The 10,593-nt window shown below is 36.9% G+C and overlaps 1 protein-coding gene across 2 annotated transcripts in view; it reads left to right on the top strand.

Moving 5' to 3' along the window:
* The window catches only part of pum (pumilio), a 134,366-nt gene that overhangs the window by 23,518 nt on the left and 100,255 nt on the right, over positions 1-10,593 (top strand). The window lies entirely within an intron of this gene.

Here is a 10,593-nt window from a genome sequence, read left to right as displayed (position 1 = left end):
CTTCTCGTGTCTGATCCGTATTAAAAACAAATCCTTTGGTATCACCTCACCGGAAGGGGGAGGAGGGCAATGAGAAGAGGAAGATTAACCATTATAACATTTGAAATGTCATTACACGACGCAGGCCGATTTCCCGAATCGTTTATCGTTTTTTTAAATATCCAAAGCTCGGTTTCTTGGAGTTTCGGCTACGCGATTTCGATATGGATTTTTTTCCCCTGTCAATTTAAAGTTTTAAATGTGGAAAAGACGATGGCATTCGCTTGGTTAAATAACTAAAATGTTATGATTTATTTGTTTCTATCGTGACGAAAGTTTTTCACTGTGAATCGGAAGCTCTTAGAAGATTTTGTCAATGATTTCAAAATCGGAACAAAATTTTTTGCTGCCACTGGTTCCATGAAGTGACAGATATTTTGTGTTAGAAAGACTTTTTTTAATGATCGGTGGTCTCACCTCGGCAAACTGATTGTAGACAATGATCTGATTTGTGGTTTTATTAAAAATTATGCGAGTGCAGATACTTTTCTTAACGTGATCTTCACACATTTCTAAGAGATCCGTATGATCAGTTCAGGGAATTTATTAGTGTTAGTTAACATCCATGCCGGAACCGGGATTCGAACACAGACCTGTACGGTTAGCTCCTTCACCACTCGACTGCCAGACGGAAGATCTATAGAATTCATTTGTGTTAAGTAGGGAAGTGCGATTTTTATGAACCAGTTAAAGGACCTTCATACAGCATAACGCATTTGACAATTTTTCTGGGTGAAAAATTGTCAGAGTTGTTCTTTGACAGAGTTGTTCTTTGATCACTACCCTAGCCTTCGTTCCATGAAATGGGGAAAATTAACGAAAACGAAAGTCGACCACTTCTACGATTGTTAGGATAGAATGCATTTTTAGGGCGAGAAGCCATGGTGATAACTTGACCTTTCAAGAATCCATAACTCTAACAACCAGAAATGTCTTTTCTCGATAAATCAGGTACACAATTCCGTAGTTTTTCAACGTATCGGAGTATTCAGCTTTAACGATGTTATCTCTCCGAATATATGTATATAAGCAGTTTTGACGTGGCTGTATTCGAAATGAGCTGCAAGGCATGGTTCTCACCTGAACCAATTAAAAAAAAAAATACTGACAGTCAACTCTTCAACCCTTTTTCACTAACTTGGTCTTTTTCTTTTTTTTTCAAGGAAGAAACCTATCACGAACAGTTGTTTTTGATGACAGGTATATCTCTTCCCCACCTTTCTCCCTTCTGCTCAAAATCCAATTTATATATTATGAAAACGAAAATAAAGGTGAAGCATTGATATCTCATTTTGACCCCTTGGCATTAGCATAGTAGAAATAAAGTAAAAAAATAAATAAAATGTTTCTTCCTTCAGTCACAGCGTTCAAAAAATAGACCGATTCCCGACTCCTCCAATTTCAAAACATTTTTTCTCTCTCTCGAAAATCTAGGTGGTGTGCAAAAAAAAAGTGGGGGCTGGGGGAGAGACATCAAATATTTTTGTTTGTAGTTTTGACAGTTTTCACGCATATTTGTGAGAAAGATAACTTGTATTTGATGCTTTTTGATGGTCAATGCGAATTGCTTCTGAATGATCCATCAATGCTTTGTCAAGTAGCCCTTTTATCATCAAAATTGTGATTGTACTCGAAGCGTGCTTGTTTTTAAAGATAAATATTATCTTTTTTTCCTTCACTTGTTTTTGTAAATACTTAAACAACGATGTTATCTCTCTGTAAACTGTTTGCGTTACATTTTATGCTTGCCTCATTACAATTTCTTTTTTCCTATTTGAGTCGGCGTTTGACTGAGAAGCTTCAAAATTTTGCACTACTGCTCGGGCACGTGCCTGGTCTAGACCTGCTGCGATCGTGAGTGGATGTTTTCGTGTTTTACTGGAATTTTATTCAATTCCTCAAAAACATCGATTGAAAATTTCCCAGATATCACAACATGAACGTTCAGGGGTTGATAGCACTGGAAATGTCCCTTAGCGCTGGAGCCTATCTTAGCATTGTTGCTGACAGTGTGCACCTGCTTGTGTATACAGAAGGACTTGACAAATCTCAGACGCCAGGTCGCCATGGTAACTACAAAGTCGGTATAGACGCCTAATATTTTCTATATGCGATTGCTAAATTGGAGTCTGAATGACACAAAATTTTCCGATTTCATGACAGTGCCTTATAACCGGAGGAGTACCGGAAAAGTAGAAAAAAATAATTTAGGACTTTTTATTGAGAATAAAATCACTCTTGTTCCTAAGAAATTCAACTGGCGCTTAAAATGTTTTCGATTTGTTAATCCCTGCAATACATATAGCACGTGAGTGAATTTTGATGTTATAAAAAATTGATTTCTCGATTGTGTGGGCGAAATCGGGTGTTTTGAAAAAATTTTGTGAAAGAAAACTTCAGAAAAGCGTTTTGAATCCTTTGGATTACATCAATAATTGTGCACTTAGAAATTGTAATCTCCAACGCTTACCGAAAAAAAATTTTTCTTCTATATTTTTAATCTTTCCCTTTCGTGCACCGAAAGCGCTCAAAGGGTTCCACGTGCTTAGAAATACCGCTCATTGTCGATAAATCAGGCGCGAGTGATGATTCTCCTGGTTGGAAATCCGTTTTCTCCCCCACACCGAGAAAAGAAAACCGCATTTGTGAACGTTTTGAGATATTGTCCCCGAACTTCGCCTGAACCCATAACTACTGGAATTTCGATGATGTACGTGTAAAAGATAGTGATTTTTATTTTTTGTAAAAACGAGTAATGAGTAGAACTTTTTTCTATTATTTACTTTGATCTAAGACGATGGTGTCTCAGGTTCGAAGAAGGTTGTTAATTTTGAATTAACAAACACGTTTTGAAAAACTACACGTGCCTCTCTCTGACATAAAAAAAATTTCACTCTTGCCACTTTTATTTTTATCATTGCTCTCATTTAGGATCGTCAGTCTACGTATATACAGGGCTGTCCTATATTTTGATGAAATCGGTGTCGTAAAATTTTTAAGATGATAAAAAAAAATTTGAGCTTTTTTATTTTTTCTAATTTTTTTGTTTTTTCGAACGTGTATTTTTTTAAACTTGTCAGTGCAATGTGAAGTAAAACTCTGTAGAATAGTGGTTCCCAAATGTTTTGAAGCGCGACCCCCTTTTGACAAGAATTTTATCGCCCCCCCCCCCAACATAGTGTCTTGTTTTCCGGGACAGTCTTGATTTTTTTTGTTAATGAATTTGCTTTATTTTCCGCGATGAGTGAATTCAAATTATTTTTCGGCAAAATGAGATTTCAAACTAACCACATGTTTTTTACCCTGTGGAAGATATCAGCAGAGCTGCAAGTTAGAACGGAATACCTATCTTACGCTTCGTAATAGTACTGAGTCGGTAACCATACTCAGGATCACCATTACCAAACGCAGGGCCCAGTGCAAGAACATTTTTCCTTTTGTAAGAAGAATTTTAGTTGATTTGTGTTATATTATTTTTGAATATCCATAACATTTCCATGGTTGTGGCGCAGCCACCTTTGCTTTAATATGCAAAATTATTTTTCGACTACAATACTGTATTTTTTATTATAGAAAATACTCGGTATACTCCCTACAATAATTTTTGCTCCTAACTTTCCTCTTCCCGGTATTTTTAAGCCGTCCCAATATTTTCAATGACTGCACTTCACCGAAAGAGCTTCATAAAGGCGTTATAAAGAGCTTCACAAGCGTTACTAATGGTTCATAATATAAAATGTGGACATTTCTCCTATACATTCACATACTACTCATCGCGTTCTGTGTTTTAAATTTTTTTTAAATATTTTAAAATTGGTTTATTCTTTCTGGATTCCCCAGTATAATTATTAACTTGCTCTATTGATTATATTACATCTAGAATTTGGTAAAAATTACACTATATTATACATGTATGCTAAGTAGCTGTTCATTTGAGTTGAGACATTTTTTAGTTTGACATATTTTTACATACGTTGCAAAAAATAAATTTTTTATTCGGACTTTTTCATAACTGGGGGTTGCGACCCACATTTCGGAAACCACTGCTGTAGATGTTACGGTTTGAGTTTCGACGTCTATCGTATTTACGAAATGTCCAGCGCACTTCGTACATTACCCAGACTTCAGAAAACGGGCAGACTTCGAAATTGGACCGTAACACGTAATATTTTTCCAAATTTGTGGATTTTTTTTCTTAGGGGAAACACTTTTGCGTGCCACACTTAGTATCATGGCGTGCCGCAGGTTGCCCACCTCTGATATAAAGTTGCGTTTTGGGGAAGTCTTCCTCCTGAAGCTCTCGTAAATCGTTGTGTTTTTGTGCCCGAGTGGCGTCCGGTGTTTTAACGTTACGGGGGGGGAAAAAAATCGAACTTTTCTTTAGCTATCGTTGCATAGATTTCGAGCTTCCTGAATAATTTTTTTCCTCCTCTAATTTGTTTTTGACTGCGAGCCCGGCGATTTCGACGTCACCGCATTGTGTTCGCAGCTAGAACACAAAAGGTAAATCAAGCGAGCTGACTGGTTTAACCAAGGCGGTTAATTTCATTCAAAAGCTATCCACTTATGTTCTTTTCATTTGTTTCCGTACCCGCCGGCAGCGTTGGTCCGAATCCTTATGATAGCGTTGCTTTTTTTTCTTTTTAAAACTTTTTCCTCTTCTACAACGTAATTTTACGCCAGAGATCGAGCGACATCTTTTTTTTTTGATATAGTGTTTATATTCTCTTGACTTTCACTTTATTTCTTAGCCGCGGGAAGTGTTTTACATACATAAAGTTTTTAGGACGAGATGCTTTTGCTGTCTCGTATTTCATATGGTAATACTTTTCTGACTCAACTATAAGTAATTCACTACAATTTCAGCTTTCACATGGAGGAATAAGTGTAATTCCACCTCCCTACCCCTAAATACTAAAAAAAAATGTGGTTTTGTTTTGAACAATGTCTGTAATTTACATTCTTTTTTAACCGAGATTATTTATCTATGCCTAAAAATTTTCATCAAGTTGTATTGATAAAAATCCAATTATTTTACTCGTGTAAGTACATTTGTTAATTGTAACATTAACTGCATATCTGTCACATTTTTTTGAACGCTAGCGGATAATAATTTCAAGAATAGTTTATAAATTTTATTATCTGAAACATTATCTAAATACCCATTTTTTGTTGTCATATTACTATTCCCTTTTTCTTTCTCATCTATTATATGGACTAACTGTTTGGGGCTACATAAGTACGTTGCGACCTATCATTCAGACCAAAAAGAAAATAATTCGATCACTAACTGGCAATTACTCAACTCCGTCATTCGATCTCTACCGGCAACATAATCCCATTGCGGTATTTATATTTTTATAAATCGATTCTCCTACTTACTAAAAAAACAACTCGGCCTTCTCCTTAATTTATCAAAGACATCAAATAGATACAATGACATTTGAAATGTTCCTTTAATACATGAAACAGTGAAGAAAAACCATTTTACATACCTTATTCTGAAATTTTATAACAAACTACCGCATATTATTTTTTCCCCTTCCATACCATTACTGAAAGAAACGTTTTAAAAAATTATCTTTTCTCAATAGCTAACATCAACGACCATTTTTGAAAAAAAACCAACTATATAAGTCAGTGAAAAATCCAATTTTATCAATCTCTATATACACTTCCTGCTGTTTGCCTCCTTTGGCGAAGTCGCTAAAAATTCTCGCAATCATTCTAGCATTTCATATTCTTCATTCATAATGAATAATATGAAAGTATACTGTATATTTGAAATGCCGTACTGTATTTTGATTGTATACTTGTTCATAGATGCAGAATTAATTTCGATGTATTTATCAATCTTTTCTCCCCCCTCCCTTTTTGTTTATTTGTTTGTTCTGTCCTTGAAATTGCATTTTAATTATTCATTCATACTTGTGTTCATCAGTACGGATTCACAGGATCTCTTGATGAATTTGTTTCTCACATTATTATGTATATAATCATGGTAAATAAAATTTACCCCCCCCCCCCATTATAGTAGAAGAAAAGAATGATTTAATTTAGTGAGTCATTCAGATTCTTCTGTATAGAGATGGATGTTTTCCAAATTTGCACCAGGTCGGTGTTCCGATGGCTTCAATGTTTTTCCCACTTCACCGCCAAGTTTGGGAAGTTCCGCAGTTATTGCCAGAAAAAATGAGATGGCGGGAATTCTTCCGCGAATGTCTGAATATTCCATGAATTCTAGAGGGAGGGAAGAAAAGATATGCGTGGTCGTGGGACAGTTTTCCTGGGAAGTGATGTGTGTATACGAGACCAAAAACATTTCCACGTACATTCTGTAATGTTTATCTCCATGTAATGATTTTTTTGACTGATTCTCTCCAGAGATGCTTGAGATACAGCATGTTTCAAATATATATATAATTTTTTCTTTCTTTTGAGTACTGGCAGTATTCTCTGTAGTGGTGGCTGCGTAGTCGAGCGTTAATTTAGTTTTTTTCTCGGAATCGCTTTATTGATTTCAATGAAAAATTTCTCTTCAGCTGAATTGGAGTACCTAGGAAAATATGCCTGTGATGTTTTTGTTATTTTACTGATTGGGAGCAATCGTTAGCTGAAACTTGATTTCCTGTAGGTTTCTATGGAAAATCGTTTAGTACCTTGTAGATAATGCCCAAAATATGAAGATATGTTTTATAGCAAGTAAGAGCATTGGAAAAGAAGATAAAATTTGGCCTAATGTTGAGGCGAACAGCTTTAGAATTTGGTAAAGAATTTACAAGATGATGAGAAACTCATATTTGTTTCACACTATGTACACAACCCAGTAACGTAGGTGCACCCCTCCCATGTGATTGTGATCACATTTTCTCTATCTCATATATCAAGGCTGGACAAATCAAAATATTTAGGTGCTAGCCAAATTTCTCAGGAGCCAAGCAGTTTTTGCTCAAAAAAAAAAGGCGCTAAATGACATTGTAATGTTTTTCTGCTTTTCTAGTGCTTTATAACTCCTTCGCATATTAAAAGAGATACAGTAATGAAATCGGAAAATTTTGCGTTATCCTCAGACTCCAATTCAGCAATCACATTTAGAAAAATTTTGTTGCCAGTACCGATTTTCTAGTCACCATGGCGATCTGGCGCCTGAGATTTCTTAAACCCTGTCATACATATAGGGAAAAGCTTTTGGAATGCCCGAACCATCAAGTTTGATTAAAAGTTACTACTAATCTTACCGTGTGCTTTAAAACCGTTGAATTCTGGGCTCAAAAAAAACCACACATCTTATCCATTTATTTTACATTGATTGGCCCAAAAAAAGTACATAAATATGGAAAAGCGATTCTGAGCAGACTATTCATCAAGCTCAAGTGACAGCAATGTTCTAATTATTTTTGCGCGAAAATTCAGCTCACAATGCGGCTGTTATGTTAGCGAGTGAATTCCTTGACTAAACCATTCGTTAGCCGAGTCTGAAATGATAAGGGCGCAGTAGCCCGGTCGATAAGATACTCGCCTAAAGTACCAAAGGATGGTTAGAGGTGTCGCGAGTTCGATACCCGGTTCGTCCTTGTCAGAAAACTTTCCTGACACAGGGGTACAGCAAAAAACGGCGACTTGACCGCGGCAAAAAATTGCTACCGCTGGGAGTCCCCCACCGAGGGGTTAGCGCACCAACCGCTCGGTGAGTATAAAAAACAAGCCTGCCGTTCGGAATCGGCAATAAATTGTAGGTCCCGGTCTAATTAGCCCTCGTGTGCAGAAAAATGACCGTGGTGCGACAAAAATGATCAAAGTGAAATGATAAGGAATTAGAGAAAATTTATACCGCGTGTGAGGGAACCCGCAAATTATTTTGCCAGTAGGTCACGCAGGGTGCCTCGAGACAAAATTCTGGCCCATGCGAGACATTTTTTCGGCACACCTCTGTCGTATAAATTTCACCAGTAAATTTACTCAGAAAATTAGCAAGTTTGTATACGCCATGCTTATGCGTCGAAAATCAGTTTTCTCTGCAAAAACTATTACTTTAATACATTCATAGTTTAAAAATTTTACAAAACTTTTTCCAATTTTTTCTGCATTTTTTTTCCTCACTCCTGATTTGGCGCCCTTCCTGTAGCGATGTCATGCGTGGCCCTGATGTCCCATCTCAAAAGGGTGGTGCTTCGCAGTTGATATACAAAATTACTTCAACCCTTGCATTCTTATCGATGCCTTGATTTTGGATAAATCAATGCCTAGAACTCGATGCATCGCTTCCTTAAAACCCCTTTATTTCGTCAGTGCCGAGCCCAACTACTTTTCTGAGCAAGACTCTGTTCGATAAAATGTTTTTCATTCCCCCAACCTGCCTGATCAACTGCCAGTTGACGGAGTCAACCTTTATTCAAATTTTGATAAAAGGAGAGAAACGTGGTGTTTTTCTTCCCCTCTTTTCGGGGTAGTATAGGATATATGCCGACAGTATAAAAAATAGAAAAGGCCAAAGTATTTCTCTTCCTCTGTTTTCTTTATTATTCTCGGAGTTGGTGGAAGTGACTATCACCTGTATAAAATGAGAAAAATAATATATTTTTTAAAAAGATGCGGTTTTTTTTTTGTGGAGGATTTAGGGATTTCAACTGTGGCAGTTTTTATCAGTGTCGGATCGAGAAAAAAAAATCTCTACCCGTGTGGGACCTATTTAGGCATACCCGACTACGTTTTTTTTTTTAGTCAACAAAATTTTTTTGCCCTTTCAACTCGGATTTGGCATGCCCCTTAAAACTACGGCCCACGAGCCGCCCCGGTATGATGCCGGTCAGGGAAATTTTAAAACCGCTTAAATTGTGAAACATCAACGTGCCCTCAAACATTTTTTTTTTAACCTATGTAAGACATCTTGGTTATTTGCACACAGAATTTTGAAAAATGCTGTATTATTATTGTTTTTTCCATTTCCATTTTTTAACACAATATTTGATTCGTTTTTTAAACTCCCCTTCAAATTTTTTGCATCCTTTACAAATTATCTCAAAAAGGTTTTTTTTTTTGTTTGTTTATTCAGAGGAACCTCTCGATAATGGACACCCTTGGGACCGAAATTTTTGTCTTTTTGCGGGAAGTAAAACGCATTAAAGTCCGTTGACGTTTTTCAAAAAGTGTCCATTATAAGAGGTCCTACTTTCTTTCAAACCGAGCACAACTCAGGTCTATCACCATCTATGGACGATTTACTACCTAGTGAGTTGTGCCTGAAGTGTAACTGTGTGTGTATGCAGTGTTGTGCTTGATTTTTCAGTGCTGCCACCTATGTTTCAAAAGTTAATTGAATGATGTGTTATAATTAAATTACATTTGTAGGACTTGCTTTCTGTGGCTAGTCTTTTTAAGCCGCGTTCACATGTGCAATAAAACATCCCGGGAAGTTCCCGATAACGGGGATTTTCGCTACAAACCGTTCACATGTCGTTAAGTTTATGCCGGTAATCCCCCGCTTCTTTCCGGAAGTCGTCACTGGTTACGTTGGTTGAACGGAAGTGATTGATTCAAGATGGTTGACGAAGGAGCTTATAGCAGTTTTCGCGGCGCAAAGGATTATGGGAGAGAAGGTCGGTGTCGACCTCCAATCCACCCCAAGAAAGATGGGACTTTTTTGATGAGCTTCTCTCCCACCTTTTTCTTCCCTACGAGGGGGAAAAATTTGTCATGCCGGTAATTACCACCAAAGCGACCCCCAATCTTGCACATGTGAACGGGGCTTTAAAGGGGAGATCGGCTCGCATTCGCGCCTTGAAGTTGGGAACGACAGAAAACCAACTTCAACCGACCACCACTGTAGTTCGAACCCGGGACCTCGCGACGCGAGTCCACTGTAATGCACAACTTATTGTTAACATAGCCCGAGGGTCTTCAACCTTTTAGACACGGTGGGCTAATTTGAAACTTCCCACGAAGCTCGCCGGGCCACCAACTCTCATAATTTATTGACATTTTAATAGAAGGGGCAACGGGGCCCTGAGTTGGACAGGAACAAAAATAATTGAAGATGTTTATGTATTCTGAAATTATTTTTTTTATTATCAATTTCGGTTAGTTCTGAAAATAAATGTTTGACTAATTTCTGAAAAGTTTTAATTGCTGAGTAAATTAATTTTAATCTGAAATCACTTTGAATGATTCTTTAATTATTTCGATAATTCTGAAATTATTTTCCTTTTCAATTTAGAATAAAATTTTTCTCAGAAATTGCGAAATTATTTCTCTTATTGATTTACAAGTTATTTTTTTCTCTAACTCTGAAATTGTTTCAAAAATTAATTCATTCATTCTGATTTTTACCATTTATTCCGTAATTATTTCTTTCATTTGTTCTGGAATTAATCGTTTTTCAATGTTTTCTTTGATTTTTTCGATCATTTTCTGCAAATGATCGGCGGGCCATGACAGAAAGCTTCGAGGGCCAAATGTGGCCCGCGGGCTATGCGTTGAAGACCGCTTTTCCCTACAGCACAGTGTTCGAAAGGCAAAGCTTCGACTTCTTTTTTTTTCCCATTTCCTTTACTGTTG

The sequence above is a fragment of the Pholcus phalangioides genome, unplaced genomic scaffold (genome assembly GCF_987345545.1).
Source record: "Pholcus phalangioides strain wild (caught in Gottingen) unplaced genomic scaffold, Ppha-v1.0 ptg000024l_1, whole genome shotgun sequence".
NCBI lineage: Eukaryota > Metazoa > Arthropoda > Arachnida > Araneae > Pholcidae > Pholcus > Pholcus phalangioides.
This window is presented reverse-complemented; position numbering and strand designations above follow the sequence as displayed.